This window comes from Bombina bombina, chromosome 3 (assembly GCF_027579735.1).
Source record: "Bombina bombina isolate aBomBom1 chromosome 3, aBomBom1.pri, whole genome shotgun sequence".
Classification (NCBI taxonomy): domain Eukaryota; kingdom Metazoa; phylum Chordata; class Amphibia; order Anura; family Bombinatoridae; genus Bombina; species Bombina bombina.
In genome coordinates, this window is record NC_069501.1 from 791,500,098 (window position 1) to 791,521,890 (window position 21,793).

Sequence of the window (21,793 nt, forward strand, 5' to 3'; positions counted from 1 at the left end):
TCTTGTCAAGTACTTCATTCTGTTCTTCTTCCTTCCATTGCGCAGTGCATGGAAGTAATAGGTTTGATGGTTGCGGCAATGGACATAGTTCCTTTTGCGCGAATTCATCTAAGACCATTACAACTGTGCATGCTCAGACAGTGGAATGGGGATTATACAGACTTGTCTCCGACGATCCAAGTAGATCAGAGGACCAGAGATTCACTCCGTTGGTGGCTGACCCTGGACAACCTGTCACAAGGGATGAGCTTCCGCAGACCAGAGTGGGTCATTGTCACGACCGACGCCAGTCTGGTGGGCTGGGGCGCGGTCTGGGAACCCCTGAAAGCTCAGGGTCTATGGTCTCGGGAAGAATCTCTTCTCCCGATAAACATTCTGGAACTAAGAGCGATATTCAATGCTCTCAAGGCTTGGCCTCAACTAGCAAAGGCCAAATTTATAAGGTTTCAATCAGACAACATGACGACTGTTGCATATATCAACCATCAGGGGGGAACAAGGAGTTCCCTGGCGATGGAAGAAGTGACCAAAATAATTCGATGGGCGGAGATTCACTCCTGCCACTTGTCTGCAATCCACATCCCAGGAGTGGAAAATTGGGAAGCGGATTTTCTGAGTCGTCAGACATTTCATCCGGGGGAGTGGGAACTCCATCCGGAAATCTTTGCCCAAATAACTCAATTATGGGGCATTCCAGACATGGATCTGATGGCGTCTCGTCAGAACTTCAAGGTTCCTTGCTACGGGTCCAGATCCAGGGATCCCAAGGCGACTCTAGTGGATGCACTAGTAGCGCCCTGGACCTTCAACCTAGCTTATGTATTCCCACCGTTTCCTCTCATTCCCAGGCTGGTAGCCAGGATCAATCAGGAGACGGTTTCGGTGGTCTTGATAGCTCCTGCGTGGCCACGCAGAACTTGGTATGCAGACCTGGTGAATATGTCATCGGCTCCACCATGGAAGCTACCTTTGAGACAGGACCTTCTTGTTCAAGGTCCGTTCGAACATCCGAATCTGGCCTCACTCCAACTGACTGCTTGGAGATTGAACGCTTGATTTTATCAAAGCGTGGGTTCTCAGATTCTGTCATTGATACTCTTATTCAGGCTAGAAAGCCTGTAACTAGAAAAATTTACCATAAAATATGGAAAAAATATATCTGTTGGTGCGAATCTAAAGGATTCCCATGGAACAAGATTAAGATTCCTAAGATTCTATCCTTTCTACAAGAGGGTTTGGAGAAAGGATTATCTGCAAGTTCTTTGAAGGGACAGATTTCTGCTTTATCTGTTTTACTTCACAAAAAGCTGGCGGCTGTGCCAGATGTTTAAGCTTTTGTTCAGGCTCTGGTTAGAATCAAGCCTGTTTACAAACCTTTGACTCCTCCTTGGAGTCTCAATTTAGTTCTTTCAGTTCTTCAAGGGGTTCCGTTTGAACCCTTACATTCCGTAGATATTAAGTTATTATCTTGGAAAGTTTTGTTTTTGATTGCAATTTCTTCTGCCAGAAGAGTTTCAGAGTTATCTGCTCTGCAGTGTTCTCCTCCTTATCTGGTGTTCCATGCAGATAAGGTGGTTTTGCGTACTAAACCTGGTTTTCTTCCGAAAGTTGTTTCTAACAAAAATATTAACCAGGAGATAGTTGTGCCTTCTTTGTGTCCGAATCCAGTTTCAAAGAAGGAACGTTTGTTGCACAATTTAGATGTAGTTCGTGCTCTAAAATTCTATTTAGAGGCTACAAAGGATTTCAGACAAACATCTTCCTTGTTTGTTGTTTATTCTGGTAAAAGGAGAGGTCAAAAAGCAACTTCTACCTCTCTCTCTTTTTGGCTTAAAAGCATCATCCGATTGGCTTATGAGACTGCAGGACGGCAGCCTCCTGAAAGAATCACAGCTCACTCCACTAGGGCTGTGGCTTCCACATGGGCCTTCAAGAACGAGGCTTCTGTTGATCAGATATGTAAGGCAGCGACTTGGTCTTCACTGCACACTTTTACCAAATTTTACAAATTTGATACTTTTGCTTCTTCGGAGGCTATTTTTGGGAGAAAGGTTTTGCAAGCCGTGGTGCCTTCCATCTAGGTGACCTGATTTGCTCCCTCCCATCATCCGTGTCCTAAAGCTTTGGTATTGGTTCCCACAAGTAAGGATGACGCCGTGGACCGGACACACCTATGTTGGAGAAAACAGAATTTATCCTTACCTGATAAATTACTTTCTCCAACGGTGTGTCCGGTCCACGGCCCGCCCTGGTTTTTAATCAGGTCTGATGAATTATTTTCTCTAACTACAGTCACCACGGTATCATATGATTTCTCCTATGCATATTCCTCCTTTACGTCGGTCGAATGACTGGGGAAGGCGGAGCCTAGGAGGGATCATGTGACCAGCTTTGCTGGGCTCTTTGCCATTTCCTGTTGGGGAAGAGAATATCCCACAAGTAAGGATGACGCCGTGGACCGGACACACCGTTGGAGAAAGTAATTTATCAGGTAAGCATAAATTCTGTTTTTACCTGTAAATAAAAAATACAAACAACCCCCCAACAGTAAAACCAACCACCCACACAACCAACCCCCCCCAAATAAAACACTAACTAAAAAAAAACTAAGCTCCCCATTGCCCTGAAAAGGGCATTTGGATGGGCATTGCCCTTAAAAGGGTATTTAGCTTTATTGCACCCAAACCCTAATCTAAAAATAAAACCCAGCCAATAAACCCTTAAAAAAACCTAACACTAACCCCCTGAAAATCGACTTACTGTTCTGAAGACCCGACATCCATCCTCAAGGAAGCGGCAGAAGTCTTCATCCAACCGGGCCGAAGTCCTCAATGAAGCCGGGAGAAGTCTTCATCCAAGCCGGGCGAAGTGGTCCTCCAGATGGGCAGAAGTCTTCATCCAGACGGCATCTTCTATCTTCATCCATCCGATACGGAGCGGCTCCATCTTTAAGACATCCGACACGGAGCATCCTCTTCATCCGGAGTCTTCTTACTGAGCGACGGTTCCTTTAAATGACGTCATCCAAGATGGCGTCCTTTAGATTTAAGGTAGAATTAAGGTAGAATTAAGGTAGAATTAAGGTAAAAAAATCCTATTGGCTGATGCAATCAGCCAATAGGATTGGGCTCGCATTCTATTGGCTGTTCCAATCAGTTTTAGGGGTTAATAGGTTAATTTAGTTTATGGCGAGGTGGGGGGCTGGCGGTTTAGGGGTTAATACATTTATTTAGTTGCGGCGGGATAGGGGTTAATAACTTTATGTAGGTGGCGGTGTAGGGGGGGCAGATTAGGGGTTAATAACATAATGTAGGTGGCGGCGGTGTAGGGGGGGCAGATTAAGGGTTAATAAGTATAATGTAGGTGGCGGCGGTGTAGGGGGGGCAGATTAGGGGTTAATAAGTATAATGTAGGTGGCGGCAGTGTCGGGCAGCAGACTAGGGGTGTTTAGACTTGGGGTACATGTTAGGGTGTTAGGTGTAAACATATATTTTATTCTCCCATAGGAATCAATGGGATATCGGACAGCAGCGAACATGAGCTTTGCTGCTTTCCGACTCCCATTGATTCCTAGGGCGGCGGATTGAATACCAGGTACGCTGGGCCGGAATAGTGCCGAGCGTACCTGGTAGAAATTTGATAATTAGCAAAAGTAGTCAGATAGTGCCGAATTTGCATTCATAACATCTGTAGTGACATAAGCATTGATCTGTGTCGGCTCGCCACAATTACGCTGCGGAATTCCAGCGTATTTGCGGTTGACGGCTTGTGAACATATTTATTTATGGATTTTGCATGTTAACAGTATTGTAGCCATTGGCATTTGTGGTTAAAAAAAGAATAGCTACCCAAAACCTTATGTCTCGGAACACTGCAGACTATGGGGTGAATTTATTAAATGCCAGGCGTCCATAATTTGCTGTAGCGATCATGTCCGCCCGGCATCGCTAAATTCCGACAGCATACGCTGTCGGCATTTAACATTGCACAAGCATTTCTTGTGAAATGTTTGTGCAATGCCGCCCCTGCACATTTGCGGTAAATAAGCCACTAGGTGTCAATCATCCCGATCGTATTGGATCGGGATGATTGCAGTCCGCCATAGAAGTTAAGGAGTAGCGGTCTTACGGAAACTACAGGGGTAGATAGCAGCATCCACTGCTTATTAAATCTACCCCAATGAGTTCTTTGGAGAAAGGCCCTCCTCCTCCTGTACAAGTTTTGTTTAGATTGTTATGTTTTTGTACCTTATCACAAATCTTTGTCATTTTATACCCCTATCTCTGTACACAGTGCTACAAAACTTTGCAGCGCTATACAAATGAATGATAATAATGATAATAATATTATTGTATTTTACATTATCCCTTTAGAAATAGCGACATACTCTTTATGTTGTTTCATGTGGTTTGTCATAAGCGGTTTTCAGATCTGCAATAGCTTGGGCCTCACAGACAACAGCAATGTCGGCAAGACCTGCACTATTTAATTCCTATATGTGTTTAAGGGGTTGACATTATTTATAAATTTAGTTTTTTTATTATATTCATAAAGGGCTAGATCACGAGTGGAGCATTATTTAAAGCTCCCTGCTCGAGCATTAACCGTGCTAGAAGTAAGCTTTCTGAGCGCGTCGGATTGTGCTCGTATTATGAGTTGAAACTAAAGCATTTTCGTTTGTGCGCTAACATGATGAGTGCAAAAAGCCAAACTTAGAATATTGTGCGTGCAATAACCTATTCCCCCATAGAAGTCAATGGAGCAACAAAAGTGAAAAAAAAAAAAATAACACCCAACTTGATCGCATATTCTCATGTGCGCTAACCACACATGAGAATATGAATATTTCACATTCAAATGTTCTTCACATAGAAGAATATGTTCTATTTCTTTAGAAATAAATATTTCTAAATATATCTGGTACTGTATATATGTTTTTGGTACAATATATATCTATACCTGTAAATATACACATGATTATATATAGGTATAGATATATACAGATATATATAGGAATATATATTCAACATATTCTGCTATTTGTAGAACATAGGAATGTAAAATATTTACAGTAAATACATAGTAAAACCCTTTATTAAAAAGAATATGGCATAAATATGTTTTTTACTTGTTTTCATCTACTTAACTTTATGTGTTTTTATGTGTATATATGTCTGTAAATACATATATACACATATAAATACATATGTACACATATATATGCATATTTTTGTATATATATATATATATATATATATATATGCAAACACAAGGGGGAGTTGGTTAAGCACACCACAAAAAAAAAAACATTTTTAAGTTTTTAAAATACTAGCACACATATTGTGGGAGTGCTGCCAAAAAGACCAAAACAACAGAGAGGGTTGGCGCACATCTAAATACTTGAATCCACATGTTTATAACATTTACAAGCAAAATTATATTTATGCTGCAAGACTTTAAGCCTAAATATCTTTAAATAAAGTTGGGATCTTAGTCACACAATATGGCCATATTCTGCTAAGCCAGTCTACCACTTACAAGGTGTCCCAAATCAGACCGGTCCTAACACTAGTCTGTTTTGCTTTGCTGGGCTGAGTCATTCGATTCTAATATTAAATACAGAATTCCAACATTGCAGTGCTATGCCTCAAATCATGACTGCACAGAATGAAACTCCCTAGCTGAGTATATATATACATATCAAGATCACATTATATGGGATACACCTGGGCTCCTGGGCTGGGTGGTGTGCATTAACCAAAGGGATTTGGTCAACTCCCTATTATAGAAGCAAACACAAGGGGGAGTTGGTTAAGCACACCACAAAAAAAAAAAAAAAACATTTTTAAGTTTTTAAAATACTAGCACACATATTGTGGGAGTGCTGCCAAAAAGACCAAAACAATAACAAAACAACAGAGAGGGTTGGCGCACATCTAAATACTTGAATCCACATGTTTATAACATTTACAAGCAAAATTATATTTATGCTGCAAGACTTTAAGCCTAAATATCTTTAAATAAAGTTGGGATCTTAGTCACACAATATGGCCATATTCTGCTAAGCCAGTCTACCACTTACAAGGTGTCCCAAATCAGACCGGTCCTAACACTAGTCTGTTTAGCTTTGCTGGGCTGAGTCATTCGATTCTAATATTTATTTAAAGATATTTAGGCTTAAAGTCTTGCAGCATAAATATAATTTTGCTTGTAAATGTTATAAACATGTGGATTCAAGTATTTAGATGTGCGCCAACCCTCTCTGTTGTTTTGTTATTGTTTTGGTCTTTTTGGCAGCACTCCCACAATATGTGTGCTAGTATTTTAAAAACTTAAAAATGTTTTTTTTTTGTGGTGTGCTTAACCAACTCCTCCTTGTGTTTGCTTCTATAATAGGGAGTTGACCAAATCCCTTTGGTTAATGCACACCACCCAGCCCATGAGCCCAGGTGTATCCCATTTAATGTGATCTTGATATGTATATATATACTCAGCTAGGGAGTTTCATTCTGTGCAGTCATGATTTGAGGCATAGCACTGCAATGTTGGAATTCTGTATTTAATATTAGAATCGAATGACTCAGCCCAGCAAAGGTAAACTGACTAGTATAATGTGACTATGGTATATATATATACATATATAGCTAGGGAGTTTCATTCTGTGCAGTCATGATTTGAGGCATAGTACTGCAATGTTAGAATTCTGTATTTAATATTAGAATCGAATGACTCAGCCCAGCAAAGCTAAACAGACTAGTGTTAGGACCGGTCTGATTTGGGACACCTTGTAAGTGGTAGACTGGCTTAGCAGAATATGGCCATATTGTGTGACTAAGATCCCAACTTTATTTAAAGATATTTAGGCTTAAAGTCTTGCAGCATAAATATAATTTTGCTTGTAAATGTTATAAACATGTGGATTCAAGTATTTAGATGTGCGCCAACCCTCTCTGTTGTTTTGGTATATATATATATATATATATAAATATATATATATATATACATATATTGTAATACTCCTGACCAATATAAAATTGGTTTTGTTGCTCTTGTGTTTTAAGTCTCAGCAAAATGGTTATATTTACTAAGATCATAAACTGTGAGCTAATTAGTAACAAATACAGTAATGAATGACACTGGAAAAGAAACAACGTGTGTTTATTATAACACAGGTTTCCTATGAGCAGTGTTAGAATAGCAGTCTCAAGTTTCTGCTTAAAGACTTGGTTAGAGGTATAATGTTCAGCAGGAATAATCACTTCAACAAGTTGTAACAGGTGTTTCAATAGTATCGCAAACAAACTTCACACACTCTCACTGGAATAAAATATTTACAAGTCCCACACATTCTTTCACATCCTTTTGGAAGCATATATGAATATAACTGGTTGTTCAGTCACAGGTTAGTACGAATAGTGCTTACGAGTTCTTAGAGGATTTATCGGCATATAATCTTACCACTTCAGTCTCTAAGTAAGCGATCACAGTACCTTTGTCTTGGAAGGAATATACCTGATGTGAGAAAAGATCCGGAGGTTTGTTTGTCCGACAGCGTGTGGAGAAGTGAGAAGCCGGTGAGAGTGTGACTTACTTCCGGTTGCGGTTAGGATGATCCGATACACAGCTGATGCTGGAATCTCACACAGAGCTAAATATTGCGGCTGCAAAAAGGCTGAATAGCTGAATGTGATAAAGGTTTGATTTGAATAAACCTCAAGGTGAAAAACCTAGTAAAGGTTATAACAAGCTGAATAATTCAAAGGTTAAATAAACAGAGACCTGGTCTTAAGAACTATGAATATAAAGCTAAACTCTTAACAGAGCAGGCTTAAACAAAGTACATCAATTAACAGGCAGTTTGAAAATGGCAATGTGAGGTTTAAATAGGGTTTGGCTGTTGGTAGGAGGGATCAGTCCTTAAAGGTATATTACATCTCCCCCCCGTTAAGGAATCACCCCCGGTGATTCAGGGTGAGGTTTAGATGGGTAACGGAGATGAAAACGCCTAATGAGTCTTGGAGCGTTAATCTCCGAGTGATGTTGCCAAGAATTCTCTTCTGGTCCATAACCCTTCCATTGAATCAGATATTCCAATCTCCTTCTCTTAATGCGAGAATCTAGGATTCTTTCTACCTCAAACTCTTCTTGATTGTTTAGGAGTATGGGAGGAGGAACTGTCAAATCTAATCTGTTTCGGTCTGAAGTATACGGTTTTAATAATGAGACATGAAATGTATTATGTATTTTGTAATGTTGTGGTAGCTTTAATCTCACTGCATTAGGATTGATGATTTTGTCAATTGAAAAAGGTCCTATATACTGATTAGCTAATTTTTTACTTGGTATCTGTAACCTTAGATATTTAATAGAAAGAAGTACCTGATCACCTAACTTATAGTCTGGTGAGGGTCTGTGTCTTTGGTCATAATAATGTTTTTGTCTGTCTTTAGCTTGAACGAGGTGTGCCTTTATTTGTTCTAATCGATCTTGTAAGGTATTGAGATAAGTTGTAGCACCTGGAGAATTGACTGGAGTATTTGAAAGAGTGATTGATGTGGGGTGATAACCATATGTGGCAAAAAATGGGGACATCTTTGTTGAAGAGGATAGAGAGTTATTGTATGAAAATTCTGCCAAAGGGAGGTATGTTACCCAATCATCTTGTAAATGTGTAATATAACACCTGAGGTACTGTTCTAATGTTTGATTTAATCGTTCGGTTAACCCATTGGTTTGTGGGTGGAATGCTGTGGAGTATCGTGTGTCAATCTTTAGTGACTTACAGAGTGATCTCCAGAAAGCGGAGGTGAATTGAGTACCCCTGTCAGTTATAATGGTGGATGGTAAACCATGTAGGCGAACAATAGCTCTAATGAATGCTTTTGCTGTTATAAAGGCACTAGGAAGAGCCTTTAAAGGTGTGAAGTGAGCTAATTTGGTTAATTGATCCACTACAACAAATATTGTATTATAATGTTGTGAATCTGGTAATTCAACAATGAAGTCCATGGATATGGTACTCCATGGTCTATCAGGAATCGGCATTGACGTCAGGTAACCTATAGGTTTCCTATGCTCAGCCTTGTTTCTGGCACAGACATCACAGCCTATGACGTAGTCAGAAATAGTCTTTTCCATATGAGGCCACCAAAAGTTCCTTTTAGTTAACTCAATGGTCTTTTGGATTCCTGTATGTCCAGATAATACATTGTCATGGGTATTGTTCAATATGAGTTGTCGTTGAGACTCAGGAATGAATAATCTTCCATTATGGTAAAATAATCCTGTTGTTGAATCCTTAACGCACTCTGGTGGTATTGAAGTCTCATCTTTCAGAGCTGATAATATTTCATTCTCTAAACCAGTGAGTGCTCCCAAAAATTTTTCTTCTGGTATAATTGGTGTTGAGATGTGTTGTGGCAAACTGGAATCAAACTGTCTTGATAAAGCGTCAGCTTTCGCATTTGCACTTCCTGGTCGGTATGTTATTAAAAAATTGAACCGATCCATAAAAAGTGCCCATCTTACTTGACGGGAAGAGAGTGTCTTGTTAGTCCTTAAGTATTCTAGGTTCTTATGATCGGTATAAATCAGAAAGGGTTCTTTAGTTCCTTCTAAGAGGTGTCGCCAATGTTCTAGTGAACGTTTTATAGCTAGTAACTCTTTGTCACCAATAGAATAATTACTTTCTGCTGGTAAGAAAGTCTTTGAATAGAAAGCAATGGGATGAATCAGTTTGGTGTCCCTGTTCTGTTGTGATAATACTGCTCCAATTCCAGAATTGGAAGCATCTACTTCCAATATGAATGCTTGATTGTAGTCTGGTAAAGTTAAAACTGGTGCTGAGGTGAAAAGCTCTTTTAGCTTAGTAAAAGCTTCTTGGGACTCTTTTGTCCAACAGAATTTATGATTGCTACTAGTTAGTTGAGATAGTGGTTTTACAACTGAGGAAAACCCTTTGATAAATTTCCTGTAAAAATTTGCAAACCCCAGAAACCTCTGGAGTGAGCGTGTGGTAGTGGGTTTTGGCCATTCTATAATAGCCTGAATCTTTTGTTGATCCATCTCAATCTTGTTGGGTTTTAGAATATAACCCAGGAATTTTATTTCTGATGTATGAAAGATACATTTTTCTAACTTAGCGTATAACTTATTTTGTCTAAGTCTAGTTAAAACCCAACGGACGTGTTTCTCATGTTCAGCTATATTTTTTGAATATATTAAGATATCATCCAAATAGATTATGACGCAAACATCTGTGAGATCGTGGAATATCTCATTTATGAAATGCTGGAAGGTTGCCGGAGCATTGCATAATCCGAAGGGCATAACGTTATATTGGAACAATCCGTATCTGGTGCGGAAAGCAGTCTTCCACTCATCACCCTTCTTGATACGGATTAGATTATAAGCTCCTTTTAAATCCAGTTTTGAAAATACAGTGGCCCCCGTAAGTCTTTCTAGTAACTCAGGGATTAAAGGGAGTGGATATCGGTTCTTTACTGTGATCTTATTTAGAGCTCTGTAGTCGATAATTGGACGTAAAGTTCCATCTTTGTTTTTTACAAAGAATATCCCAGCCGCTGCTGGAGAGGTTGAATGAGTAATGAAACCCTTTCTCAGATTATCATCCAAATAGGTACGTAAATCTTGGAGCTCATTTTGGTTCATTGGATAAATTTTGCCATGAGGTATTTGTGATCCTGGAATAATGTCAATGGGGCAGTCAAATGCTCTATGTGGAGGCAAATTTTCAGCTTCTTTCAAATCGAATACGTCTGCCAGATCCTGATATATACATGGAATACCCTGCTCCATAGTAGCTATAGAACAGTGAGGATAACAAGTCTTAGTACAATAGGTTGAGTTTAGGTTTACTGTGTTTTGTGTCCAATCTATTTCAGGATTATGAATAACTAACCATGTATAACCTAAGATGACTGAGTGCTGTGCTATAGGTATAATATCAAAAGTTACATATTCAGTGTGTGCCTTGGATGTGGTTATTAAAAGTGGTATGGTGTGATGAGTGATTGGTCCATTCTGAATGAATGTACCATCAATTAACTTGACAAAAACTGGGTTTGTTTTGCACACAGTGGGTATTTTATTCTTTTTTACATAATCAGTGTCAATATAATTTCCAGTCGCCCCAGAATCTATTAGTCCTTCAGTCTGTAGGTTGTCTTGATCCCACTGTAAGGAAAGGGGAATAGTTAGATGCTGTGTCTTAGAGGTGTTATATATTTGTTTGATAGATTCTGTCTTACCCTTTCTTTGTTTTGATAGTAATGGACATTCACTAACAGAGTGCTCCTTATGTGCACAATATAAACAGAGATTTGACAATCTTCGTCTTATCTTTTCTTCTGAGGTAAGTGGACCCCTTATAGTTCCTATTTCCATAGGTATAGGGTTAGATAAAGTCTTTTCTTGTGATGTAGGTGAGGGATAAGTGCGTCTAGAGAGTGTCTCATAAACTGATTTTTCTACTTTGCGCTCTCTTAGACGTCTGTCCAGAGTAATGCAGACTTTTATGAGAGCTGATAATGTCTCAGGCATTTCTATTCGTGAGAGCTCATCTTTTAAGCTCTCAGATAATCCCAGCCTGAACTGATTTCTGAGGCTGACCTCATTCCATTTGGAGTCTGAAGCCCACATCTGAAAGTCAGTGATGAACTCTTCCACGGTTCTTTTGCCCTGTTTAAGAGCTCGCAGTTTGGTCTCTGCGTTAATCTGTGTGTTAGTGTCCTCATATAAGATAGACATAGCAGAGAAAAAATCCTGCAATGAATCCATTACAGGATCGTTTGTTTCATACAGCCTATTGGCCCATGTTCTAGGTTCCCCCAGTAAGTAAGATATAGTAGTGCAAACTTTTATTCTCTCACTATGGTAAGTCCTAGGTCTCAAAGTAAATAACAAATTGCATGCATTTTTGAAATCTCTGAAAACTAATCGTTTACCTGAAAAAGGAGTAGGAGGCTGAATTTGAGGTTCAGGAGTAGCCTGCTCCTTAGGGGTTAAACATTCCTTTAGTAAGGCTTTTAAAGCTGTATTCTCTGCTTGCACCTCTGTTAAGCCACGTGCAAGGTAATCCAACTTTTGATGTATATTAGAGAATTCATTCTGAATCTCTTGTGGTTCCATGGCTTAAAGAGTAAACAAACAGATATTTTCAGGCCTGTTAATACTGTAATACTCCTGACCAATATAAAATTGGTTTTGTTGCTCTTGTGTTTTAAGTCTCAGCAAAATGGTTATATTTACTAAGATCATAAACTGTGAGCTAATTAGTAACAAATACAGTAATGAATGACACTGGAAAAGAAACAACGTGTGTTTATTATAACACAGGTTTCCTATGAGCAGTGTTAGAATAGCAGTCTCAAGTTTCTGCTTAAAGACTTGGTTAGAGGTATAATGTTCAGCAGGAATAATCACTTCAACAAGTTGTAACAGGTGTTTCAATAGTATCGCAAACAAACTTCACACACTCTCACTGGAATAAAATATTTACAAGTCCCACACATTCTTTCACATCCTTTTGGAAGCATATATGAATATAACTGGTTGTTCAGTCACAGGTTAGTACGAATAGTGCTTACGAGTTCTTAGAGGATTTATCGGCATATAATCTTACCACTTCAGTCTCTAAGTAAGCGATCACAGTACCTTTGTCTTGGAAGGAATATACCTGATGTGAGAAAAGATCCGGAGGTTTGTTTGTCCGACAGCGTGTGGAGAAGTGAGAAGCCGGTGAGAGTGTGACTTACTTCCGGTTGCGGTTAGGATGATCCGATACACAGCTGATGCTGGAATCTCACACAGAGCTAAATATTGCGGCTGCAAAAAGGCTGAATAGCTGAATGTGATAAAGGTTTGATTTGAATAAACCTCAAGGTGAAAAACCTAGTAAAGGTTATAACAAGCTGAATAATTCAAAGGTTAAATAAACAGAGACCTGGTCTTAAGAACTATGAATATAAAGCTAAACTCTTAACAGAGCAGGCTTAAACAAAGTACATCAATTAACAGGCAGTTTGAAAATGGCAATGTGAGGTTTAAATAGGGTTTGGCTGTTGGTAGGAGGGATCAGTCCTTAAAGGTATATTACATATATACATACATATACATATTTAGACATGTAGAAAGGAACAAAAAGACAAGAGCGCAACACACTCTCTAAGAGTAAAAGTTTTTACTGAGTAATAAAAGCGCAATAACAAAAATGACACGTACAAGATTAAAAACAAAATGAGCAGAGTGTGAATATATCACAATGGAAGTCTCCCCCAAGCAAACGAAGAACCGAACACTGCCAGATTCCATGGAACTTTCAATGCTTTACAAGTTCATCCTACAGCCGATCAGCTGTTCATCAAGAGGTTGAATTCAACTGTGGAATTGTCTTCTGTTCTTATCAAGATAAGTGTGTGTATAAAAAATGTGTGTTTTGCGCAATAAAATCAGTTCTTGTTTCACCTGAATGCTAGTCTGTCTAGTTATTTGGGTGAGCTCCAGCTAAAATCACTTTCCTGGGCTACATAGCAGCCTGGTCCAGGCAAAGGAAGGACCCTCTGGCAGAGCTACCCAGTCAGGGTAGCTGGAGACTGCCACAGAGTGGGACACTGAGTACTGGTGCTGTCGGGCATCAGGGGTGGCTACAGGCTGTGGTCACTAGCCAGCTACATAGCTGCAGTTGGCAGGGAGGAAGCAGGACCCATTTGGCGGAGCTACCCAGTCAGGGTATTCGGGGTATCCGTCACATTGGCTGGCAGTGGTGGGATCTGCTTCTTTCACACAATTTCTGCTGACAGAGGAGACGTACCACAGTAGCCGGTAAATATGGAGGCAGAGTTTCTAGGGAGAGTACAAAAGATGCTGACCGAAACAAATGATCCTTGTTCGGAAAAGGACGTTCTGGCATGGAGGAACCTTGCCCTCAGAGACCTCTGGTGGGAGGCTCTTCAACAGGAGCAGGAAAATGGAAAGGTCCTCCCCACGAATGACACGAGATTCCGGGTTGGGTGGACCGTGAGACTGCCTTTCCTGGGAGAACAGCCAAAGAAAGAATGGCTAGCTGTTCTACATATACTGATCCAGCAAGAGATGTGGTTGGAGGATGGCTATCGGGCCCTCCAATGGCTCGCTATGCAAGCGCAGCCATGGCTGGAGGAAGGCTCCCCCACAGAGGGCTTTGGCGGCCCTGGATTGCTGTTTACAAAAAGGACAGAGGACCCACAGTTTGGGAGCGAGACAGACCAGGGTCTAGAGGATATCTCTAGGCTCCAAGAGCAACTGCTGGATCTCTTGGAGGAGACCTGGCTGCTGGTTGATCTGGATTTTATAATTGACCAGGAAGAGGCACTGGTCAAGGAATACAAGAGACTGCTGGATCTTGCTAAGCAGCGTGCCAGGGGCATACAGATCTGGGGTGCAGCCCTCTGGGATTCATGGAGCTCAACCATGGAGGAGTGGCAGCAAAGAAAAAGGGAACCAGGGCTGCTGGGTCCTGATCAGCAGTCTGGCTCTGAGCTTTTAGACTTGGACAAGGGAGCCACCCCAGCAGAAGTGCTGACAACAGGGCCTCTGCCCAGCACCTTTAAAAGCTCCAGGAAACCTGGGAGCGGAGGTAGTCATCCACCCTCCCCTTACAGAGAACCCCTTGCAGGTAGAGATGGATGTCAATAATTCTCCCCAGCAGCAGAAACCCTTCCCAGGAGAGGAGACAGTCGGTCTCTCTCCCCAGCGGCAGAGCCATCCCCTGGGAGCAGAGGTAGTCATCCTACCTCCCTGTAAACAGAACCCCTTCCCGGGAGAGGAGACAGTCAGTCTCTCTCCCCAGCGGCAGAGCCAGGAGCCGGGAGAAGAGACAGTCGGTCTCTCTCCCCAGCGGCAGAGCCATCCCCTGGGAGCGGAGGTAATCATCCTCTCTCCCCGTAAGCAGAACCCCTTTCTGGGAGAGGAGACAGTTGGTCTCTCTCCCCAGCGGCAGATTCATACTTCAGGAGTGGAGGTAGTCGTCCTCCCTCCCCTTACAGAGAAGCCCTTGCAGGGAGAGACGGGTATCGATATCTCTCCCCAGCGTCCGAATCCTTTCTGGGAGAGGAGACAGTTTTTCTCTCTCCCCAGCGGCAGCACAGTTTCCCATGGAGCGGAGGTAGCAGAACTCCCTCCCCAGCGGTAGATCTCCTTCTCGGAAGAAGAGACAGACGGTCTCTCCCCTCAGTAGCTTGGCAGGGTCTATACCCTTTTCTTGTCCTGGACTATTTCTCACCGGGGTAGGCGTTGCATTAGGCAAGGAGGAGAAAAGCTTATACAGTTGGTGCCACATGTTTGGGCACCCAAGCATTGCCTGCCCCACCAAGGAGCAACCTCCCCCTCTGGTCTGGGGTGGGTCCGCCAGTACTAAACCGAGTATCATGGAGAGAGGCAGTGTGGCCCTGGAACTTGAGGACCCTGGAACTTGTGGGACAGCAATTGTTTGGGAGCTGGCCTTGGCATACTTGTTTGGGATGTTGCCTTATGTGACTATCCCTGCACCAGCCAGAACCCCCCAGGATGCCCCAAGTTCTGGAGAGATGGGGCATCCCAGACAGCTAAGGCTACCCCCCACCCCCCTACGGCCTCACCCCTGTTGTTTCTCAGTGGTTTTGGGCTCCTCAGAGCAACCACAATCTCTGGAAGCTTTTGTTTGCTTGTCTTGTGAAGAGCTGGTGTATGACCAGGAAAACCCTCCTAGGCTGGTGGGCTCCTGGAACTCCTGGTTGGCCGTCTCACAACGGACACCCACCTAACCCCTCTCAGGCTGTCCAGGCTCCTGGAACTCCCGGTCAGCCACAGGACAGCAGGACACCCGCTAACTTTACCCCTGGTCGCTCCAGCAACCATGTGCCCCAGAGCTCCGCTCTTTTGGGTTTTAGTAGCCCCTAGGGAGGACAAGAGGTGGGGGAATTACCGGAGGGGAGCTCCTTTGGGAACCGGGGGTTTTGGACACCCCTATCCCCATAACTTCAACGGACTGTAACTCCGGTCCCCAGAAACGAATCATGCTGATTTTTGGACTGTGGCATCTGGGGACCGAGAGCTTTAAAAGTGCCACCGCTCCACCAGGATCACCACAAAACCGTCACCACTGTGTCCTGGGATTCTGTGGGACTAGGGTTGCTATGGAGGCGCCGGTCAGTCGGGAGGGGCGGGAATGGCGGGAAAACTGTGGCATTGTCTTCTGTTCTTATCAAGATAAGTGTGTGTATAAAAGATGTGTGTTTTGCTTAATAAAATCAGCTCTTGATTCACCTGAATGCTAGTCTGTCTAGTTATTTGGGTGAGCTCCAGCTAAAATCACTTTCCTGGGCTACATAGCAGCCTGTTCCAGGCAAAGGAAGGACCCTCTGGCAGAGCTACCCAGTCAGGGTAGCTGGAGACTGCCACAGAGTGGGACACTGAGTACTGGTGCGGTCACTAGCCAGCTACATAGCTGCAGTCGGCAGGGAGGAAGCAGGACCCGTTTGGCAGAGCTACCCAGTCGGGGTATCCGGGGTATCCATCACAAATCTTATCTAAGGAAAGCCTATTTATATTCAGGTCATCTTCTCAGGCCTGCAATTACTTTGGCTGAAGTTGCGTCTGCTTCAACTTTTTGGTTGGAGAATTTAGCGCAACAAGAATTGGATTTTGACATATCTAGCATTGTTCGCTTGCTGCAACATGCTAATCATTTTATTTTTTATGCCATTTTTGATATTATCAAAATTGATGTTAGATCCATGTCTTTAGCTATTTTAGCTAGAAGAGCTTTGTGGCTTAAATCTTGGAATGCTGATATGACATCTAAGTCTAGATTACTATCTCTTTCTTTCCAAGGTAATAATTTATTTGGTTCTCAGTTGGATTCTATTATTTCAACTGTTACTGGGGGAAAGGGAGTTCTTTTGCCTCAGGATAAAAAACCTAAGGGTAAATCTAAGGCTTCTAACCATTTTCGTTCCTTTCGTCAAAATAAGAAACAAAAATCTAATCCTTCCCCCAAGGAATCTGTTTTCAATTGGAAGCCTTCCTCAAATTGGAATAAATCCAAGCCATTTAAGAAACCAAAGTCAGCCCCTAAGTCCGCATGAAGGTGCAACCCTCATTCCAGCTCAGCTGGTAGGGGGCAGATTAAGTTTTTTCAAGGACGTTTGGATAAATTATGTCCAAAATCAATGGATTCAGAGCATTGTCTCTCAGGGGTATCGAATAGGATTCAGAGTAAGACCACCTGTGAGAAGATTTTTTCTCTCACGTATCCCAGCAAATCCAGTAAAAGCTCAGGCTTTCCTGAAGTGTGTTTCAGACCTGCCAGCTCCTTTTCAGGAACAAGGTCTGGGGCTTTATTAAAATCTTTCATTGTCCCAAAGAAGGAAAATTCATTCAGACCAGTTCTGGATCTGAACATTTTGAATCGTTATGTAAGAGTACCAACTTTCAAGATGGTGACTATAAGGACTATTCTGCCTTTTGTTTTGCAAGGACATTATATGTCCACAATAGACTTGCAGGATGCATACCTTCATATTCTGATTCATCCAGATCATTATCAGTTACACCAGGGAACTCTGGGTAAGAGATGAAAATTAAATATATGCTGTGGTCAAACACAGTACTCGGAAGTAAAAAGTGTGAAATATTATATATCGAATTTGCATATATTACCCAGAGTTCCCTGGTGCATTGATAACAATGTATACAGAGTACTTCTAGAGAATAGTAATTAGGGGATACTTGCCTAGATTTGCTAATTTTCTATACAATAATTATGTGGCTCTTACTTTTATCAAATGGAGGATTTTAATCTCATGCTTTTATCTCCACCATAACTCCAATGAGTATTGCTTATATATAAAGATAGATAGACAGGACAGCAGTGTGGGAAAACACCAGTCTAGCTAATTAAATAAATAAATAAAGGGACATACTAGTCAAAATTAGACTCTCGTGATTCAGATAAAGCAAGCAATTTTAAACAACTTTCCAATTTACTTTTATCATCAAATTTGCTTTGTACTGTTGGTATTCTTTGTTGCAAGCTAAACCTATTTAGGCTCATATGCTAATGTCTAAGCCCTTGAAGTTCCCCTCTTATCTGTCAGGGTGCCAGGAATCAGACTGAGACGAGAAGTGCAAAAAAGAATCACACTTTTATTAATAGCAAAAAATAATAAAAAGTCCACAAGTCAAATAACAAGCCAGGAGTCAAAGCCAGAGCTGGTAGTCAGATGAGCTGACTCAGGAGCCAAAGCGAATAGTCAGACGAGCAGATTCAGGAGCCAAAGCGAGTAGTCAGACGACCCAGAATCAGGAACAAGGAGAACAGCAGAGTCAGGAACAAGCCAGGGGGGACGTCAGACAGCCAGGTAATACACAGGAACTGGAACTCACAAACAGGTCTGAGACAATGCAAGGGCAAAGCATACTGAACAGAGGCCCTTTAAATACTAAGTGATGACATCACAATTCTGAGACTGCAACCTGTGTCACATGGATGATGTACACCAGTCTGGCCATAAAAGGGCGTGCAGGAAATGAGCAGCATCACACACTATGCACCAGAGTCAGCAAAGAGGTGAGTAAAATGGCTGCCAGCAGCACATGGCAAACAAAGCAGGGAAAAAACCCTGACATTATCATTGTGCATTTAGACAGTTTTTCACTGCTAGATAGTGCTAGTTTATGTGAGCCATAGAGATAACATTGTGCTCACTCCTCTGGATTTACCTATGAGTCAGGACTGATGGGCTAAAATGCATGTCTGTCAAAAAAACTGAGATAAGGGAGAAGTCTGCAGAGGCTTAGATACAAAGTAATTACAGAGGTAAAACATGTATTAATATAACTGTGTTGATTATGCAACACTGGGGAATGGATAGTAAAGGGATTATCTATCTTTTTAAACAATAAAAATTCTGGAGTATACTGTCCCATTAAGTATACATTAGAACTAAGAAACTAAAGCTGCCAGGACTTAATTACAATAATGACTTGTTTATAACGAGACTAAAACACATAGCAGTTTAACCATAACAGGAAGTTTCATTATAACATATCCCTTATTAATAGGCATTAATAGTGGCCATGCCAGTAAAATACCATATGGGTGGAAACCCTATGATTAAAACACGTTAACAAACCACTATTAGCATTTAGGATATACACAATCGCCTAGATTACGAGTTTTGCGTTAAACAGGGTGAAAAACTAATGCCAAAAAAGTGGCGTTATTTGATTCTCCATAGCACTGCCATTACGAGTTACTGAAAAGCCTCCTTGTGCTGTGCATTATGGTGCGTTAAGCTCCATACTGCACAAAATCCAAGGGCTGATTTGATTTGCTCGTGCACACTTTTCCCGATAGACATCAATAGGGAGAGAGTGTTAGAAAAAAACGTAACACCTGAAGTGCGTAATGAAAAATCTCCGTAACGCAACCTCATTATGTCTATGGGGAAAAAAGTTACGTTTAAACCTAACAACCTAACATAAACCCAAAGGCTAAACACCCCTAATCCACCACCCCCAACATGGCCGGCACCTAAATAAAGCTCCCCAACATCACCGATACTAATAAAAGCTATTAACCCCTAATCCGCCACTCCCCGACATCGCCGACAGTAAATATAATTATTAACCCCTATTCCGCCGCTCCCCGACATCACCGACACTAAATAAAATGATAAACCCCTAAACCTCCGGCCTCCTATATTGACACTACTAAATATACCTATTAACCCCTAAAGTTTACCTCTGGCCCCACACATAGCCGCCACTAAATAAACCTATTAACCCCTAAACTGCCAGCCCCCCCACATCGCAAAACACTAAATTAAACTATTAACCCCTAAACCTAACACCCCCTAACTTTAAATTAAAATTACAATATAAATATCTTAAAATAAATAAAAAATTACCTGTGAAATAAAAAAATCCTAAATTTAAACTACAAAAAGGCAATTTTAAAGGCTATTGGTAGTTTATTGTAGGTTAGGGGTTGTTATTATTTTGGGGGGGCATTTTTATTTTTATGGGGCTATTATATTAGGTGTAATTGTTTTTATTTTTGATAATTTTGTTTATTATTTTTTGGAAGCTTAGTGTTTTTTATTTTTCTTAATTTAGTGTTTATTATTTTTTGTAATTTTAGATTTTTTAATTTTTTTCGTAGTGTTAGGTATTTTTAAATTTGTAATTTAGGTTTTTAATTGGTAGTATTTTTTTATTTAGTAGAATAATTATGTTAGGTTAATATATAGTTTAATGTTAGGTTTATTTTTATTTCACAAGTAAGTTTTTATTTATTTAAATATAGTTATATTGTAATTGTAATTTAAAGTTAGGGGGTATTAGGTTTAGGGGTTAATAGTTTAATTTAGTGTTTTGCGATGTGGAGGGCCAGCAGTCTAGGCGTTAATAGGTTTAGTTTAGTAGTTACGATGTGGGGGGCTGGAGGTTTAGGGGTTAATATTTATTATAGTGTTGGTGATGTGGGGGGCCGGCGGTTTAGGGGTTATTAGGTTTATTTAGGTGTTGGCGATGTCAGGGAGTGGCGGATTAGGGGTTAATAATTTTATTAGTTTCAGCGATGTCGGGGAGCGGCAGTTTAGGGGTTAAAGGGCCACTGTAAGTAAATATTTTCTATGCCTGTTACTAACTAACTACCCCAAATACGCTTTTTATCAATAGCATTTCATTAACATATCTCTACCGTATATCAGAAATCTTGTCTGCAATTTTAATTGTTTTCCAAACCCACTCCGTGGGTATCCTTTGCTCTGTACAAATCCGTTTACAATACCTAGGTTTCAAAATGGCGCTTTAAACACAAAGTTACTGGTTTAAGTATTTTGAACACTCAGTGCTGAAAATAGTGGGCAGGATAACGTGACATCATCAGCGAATAAAATATATAACTTTTAGAACGTTATGAAACTTCGTTTTGGAGAAAATATAGGTCAGTAAGTTTTAATTAATGTTTATTAACTTTAATATGTTAGTTGTTTAGCTTAAAAATTATAACAGAAAGTAATCCTTTAATATATTTAAATAGTGTTGCCGATATGGGTGGACAGCAGATTAGGGGTTAATAAGTTTAATACAGTGTTGGCAATGTGGGAGGGCGGCGGTTTAGGGGTAAATAGGAAGTTTATGGGTGTTAGTGTACTTTGTAACAGTTTAGTTATGAGTTTTGTGAAACATTTTTGTTTTGCAAAATCCATAACTACTGCACTCAGATGGCGGTATGGATCGTGTCGGTATAGGCTGTAATGCAAGCATTTTAGCCGGACCACACAGCCTGTAATACCGGCGCTATGAAAATCCCACACAAAAAAATTGCTGAATATTTTTAATGATGTTCCAGGTTATTTGTTGGCATTCTAGATCCATAGTACAGGTTTTAAAAAAATAAAAACAAAAATGTGTTTTGTTTTTTAATAGACTAAAATATTAGATTCAGGGGCCCATTTATCAAGCGCCGGACGGAGCTTGAGGGCCCGTGTTTCTGGCGAGCCTGCAGGTTCGCCAGAAACACCAGCATTGCACCAGCAGCTCACAAGAGCTGCTGGTGCAATGCTGAATACGGAGAGCGTATTGCTCTCCACATTCAGCGAGGTCTGTCAGACCTGATTCGCACTGTCGGATCAGGTCCGACAGACCTTTGTTAAATAGGCCCTTCAGGGTATTCCTTTAAAAAAAATAAAAAAATACCCACGTTAGAGTTATTAAAAGAGGGTGTTTCAGTATTTTTGTGGATTTT

General features: G+C 40.9%; 1 protein-coding gene across 1 annotated transcript in view; it reads right to left on the bottom strand.

The window, feature by feature from the left end:
• LOC128654044 (ATP-binding cassette sub-family C member 5) overlaps positions 1-21,793 on the bottom strand; it is a 432,957-nt gene that overhangs the window by 290,617 nt on the left and 120,547 nt on the right. The gene's annotated exons all lie outside the window — the stretch shown is intronic.